Source organism: Ranitomeya imitator, chromosome 5 (assembly GCF_032444005.1).
Source record: "Ranitomeya imitator isolate aRanImi1 chromosome 5, aRanImi1.pri, whole genome shotgun sequence".
Classification (NCBI taxonomy): domain Eukaryota; kingdom Metazoa; phylum Chordata; class Amphibia; order Anura; family Dendrobatidae; genus Ranitomeya; species Ranitomeya imitator.
This window is the reverse complement of record NC_091286.1, coordinates 490,990,049-490,993,356: the sequence shown is the minus strand read 5'-3', so window position 1 is coordinate 490,993,356 and position 3,308 is coordinate 490,990,049. Positions and strand designations below refer to the sequence as shown.

Here is a 3,308-nt window from a genome sequence, read left to right as displayed (position 1 = left end):
GTGCGTATAATCTTGTGCGTATTAAACAGGGCGATGAATGGAAAACAGCATTTAATACGCCCGAGGGCCATTTTGAGTACCTGGTTATGCCATTCGGGCTTTCTAATGCTCCATCAGTGTTTCAGTCCTTTATGCATGACATCTTCCGAGAGTACCTGGATAAATTCCTGATTGTATACTTGGATGAAATTTTGGTCTTCTCGGATGATTGGGAGTCTCACGTGAAGCAGGTCAGAATGGTGTTCCAGTGTGTAAATAACAAGTGACTGGCACACTCCGGACGTGTTGTGATGCAAAATAGGGGGTTTATTATACATACAGTAAACACAAACGTTTCGGTCGTAACTGGACCTTCATCAGTGTGCTAAAGGAAAATATACAAAGAGAGTGATATCCAAAGCATAAAGGAACAAAATACAGAAAATAAACATAAACAAAACACAATCAAAATAAACAAAAGTATATACAACACAAAAGTCATGATACAGAAATGAGTAATAACCCCATTAGGGGACCATCAAACAAGGTTTCCGAGATATTCATGCTGGAAAAAATTGAACGTGTACGTGAAGGTATGGTGACGCGCCAAGAAAGAAGAAGGAACTAGGGGATGGAGGTATGAAAAAGGTGATGATGAGAGACACACTTTACCGTGAGGTATGGGTGAAAAGGTAAACCTACCTAGATTACTAGTATGTTGGAGGAGCCCCACAAGTTAGAACTAAGATGCATCTGAAGGGAAAAATAAAGTGCATGTAGAGATAACCCTGTACGTGCCTATATGGACCATACGTAATACTATAGGGCTTATGGTGCCATGTAAAATAGTTACATACCGGAAGCCTGAAGCTATATAGAATTCAGGTCGTAGAAGCAGTACATAGACGCAGGGGAGTATGTCCCAGGTGGTGCTATCTGCAGGGGAAATAGGTATGATATAAATTGTGCCAGTGAGCTACTAGATAATATAGGAGTATGGTACATACCAGAGGAAAGCCTGAAGCTATATAGATCCCAGGTTGTAGAAGCAATTTGCTGATGCAGGGTAGTGTGTCACAGGTGACACTATCTGCAGGAAGGATAGGTATGATATGACATAGATGGCGCTAGTGAGCCACTAGATGGTGAAGGTATATGGTACACAGGACTTACCCACCCAGTAAATATGAAGCCACGCGGTGTCACCGCTGTTAAGGGCTAAGAGGGAAGTGCACGCTATCTGTATAAGAAAAGTAAATTGTATGAGGGATGCCACCCTGCACTGCTATAATAGAGAGCGTGCAGTGTCTGGGACTTACCAGCCTGATGAATGGAGGGAGCACGCAGTGTCCACTGCAAGTGCAGGCTGGGGAACGGAGCACCTGGGACCTCCTTATATAGTGGGGAAGAGGAATGGTGTGTGCATAGTGTTGCCGGAGAAGTGAGGCTGGAGGGGGCGGGGTGTGGTGACATAAGTGTCACATGACCGCAGGGGGCGGTGTACAATACGTTCCACTGTGAGGAGAAAGAGGTGGAAGTGCTTTCCAAGGCAGTGGATTAGCTGGTGCAGAGGAATAATACGGTGGTCCCAGAGTATCACAGAAGGGTAGATTCAAAGCGGCCGATTCTGTAAAGGAGAGGGAGAGGATTAACAAGAGAGCAACCAACACTATAAATTATGAATACATAAAGATCTTTTATATACTAAGTGTGCCAGTGCCGGTAAAATAAGTGTACATCTACCCATTGAAAACCGCATTAAACGTAATTGGAGGAGAGGGTAGCACGTCCGACATAATTAGCAACAGTTACGACATGGTTGCTGATTAAACAACAGATAAGTGAGCAGATGTGCCCAGCTGTACATTAACGTAATATATAAAGAACACCTGGCTGTTTAGGCATCACATAAAGGACAGCAATGAAACATTGAGTCATGTAAAAATAATGTAAAATAAAATTGACACATACAATTACATCATTAGGAGGCGATGTAGCATAGCAGGACCCGTGGATATAATGTAAAATTGTCATTATGACAGGGACTTTAAATAAATGATGATAGCTCGTAGTCCCTGTTGAGTCCCCTGGGGTGCAATGTGTTCAGCTCGTGTATCCAATAAGCCTCCCTGCGTTTGAGAATAGAAACGCGGTCTCCACCCCGGCGAGGTGGTGTGATTTGCTCTATTATCTGAAATTTGAGCTGGGATACATTGTGGCCTTTTTCAATGAAATGTGATGGTATAGGAAGTAGGAGATTCTTGCACCTTATTGTCGATTTATGTTTGGATATCCTAGATTTAACTGATTGGGTGGTATCATCAATATACAGAAGACCGCAGGGGCATTTGATGAGATATACCGCGAAATTGGTGTTACAGGTGAAAAAACCGTCAATGAGGTATCTCTTGCCTGTGTGTGGATGGTGGATGATATTGCCCTTAAGGACGTTATTGCACTGGTTGCAACTGAGACAGGGGAAGGTTCCTGTTTTGGGGTTACACATACTCCCCTGCGTCTATGTACTGCTTCTACGACCTGAATTCTATATAGCTTCAGGCTTCCGGTATGTAACTATTTTACATGGCACCATAAGCCCTATAGTATTACGTATGGTCCATATAGGCACGTACAGGGTTATCTCTACATGCACTTTATTTTTCCCTTCAGATGCATCTTAGTTCTAACTTGTGGGGCTCCTCCAACATACTAGTAATCTAGGTAGGTTAACCTTTTCACCCATACCTCACGGTAAAGTGTGTCTCTCATCATCACCTTTTTCATACCTCCATCCCCTAGTTCCTTCTTCTTTCTTGGCGCGTCACCATACCTTCACGTACACGTTCAATTTTTTCCAGCATGAATATCTCGGAAATCTTGTTTGATGGTCCCCTAATGGGGTTATTACTCATTTCTGTATCATGACTTTTGTGTTGTATATACTTTTGTTTATTTTGATTGTGTTTTGTTTATGTTTATTTTCTGTATTTTGTTCCTTTATGCTTTGGATATCACTCTCTTTGTATATTTTCCTTTAGCACACTGATGAAGGTCCAGTTACGACCGAAACGCTTGTGTTTACTGTATGTATAATAAACCCCCTATTTTGCATCACAACATGTCCGGAGTGTGCCAGTCACTTGTTATTTACACATTGAGGCTTGGGAACCTATGACCGTGCACCTCCTCCCTTCGGCTGTGCTGAACATTTTCTATATTACCAGAATGGTGTTCCAGGTCCTGCGTGCTAATTCTTTGTTTGTGAAGGGGTCAAAGTGTCTCTTTGGTGTTCAGAAGGTTTCATTTTTGGGTTTCATTTTTTCCCCTTC

The 3,308-nt window shown here is 42.5% G+C and overlaps 1 long non-coding RNA gene across 4 annotated transcripts; it reads right to left on the bottom strand.

The window, feature by feature from the left end:
* Nucleotides 1–283: 283 nt before the first annotated feature.
* On the bottom strand, nucleotides 284–1,603 carry LOC138680832 (uncharacterized). 4 transcript variants are annotated; one of them, XR_011321796.1, is made up of 3 exons: nucleotides 1,299–1,603; nucleotides 1,153–1,219; nucleotides 284–1,069 (listed from the first exon to the last, which is right to left on the bottom strand). It is a non-coding gene; the product is annotated as an uncharacterized lncRNA (long non-coding RNA). The 4 variants fall into 4 exon arrangements; XR_011321797.1 differs by having other exon boundaries at nucleotides 1,157–1,219; XR_011321794.1 differs by having other exon boundaries at nucleotides 1,153–1,603.
* Nucleotides 1,604–3,308: the final 1,705 nt, after the last annotated feature.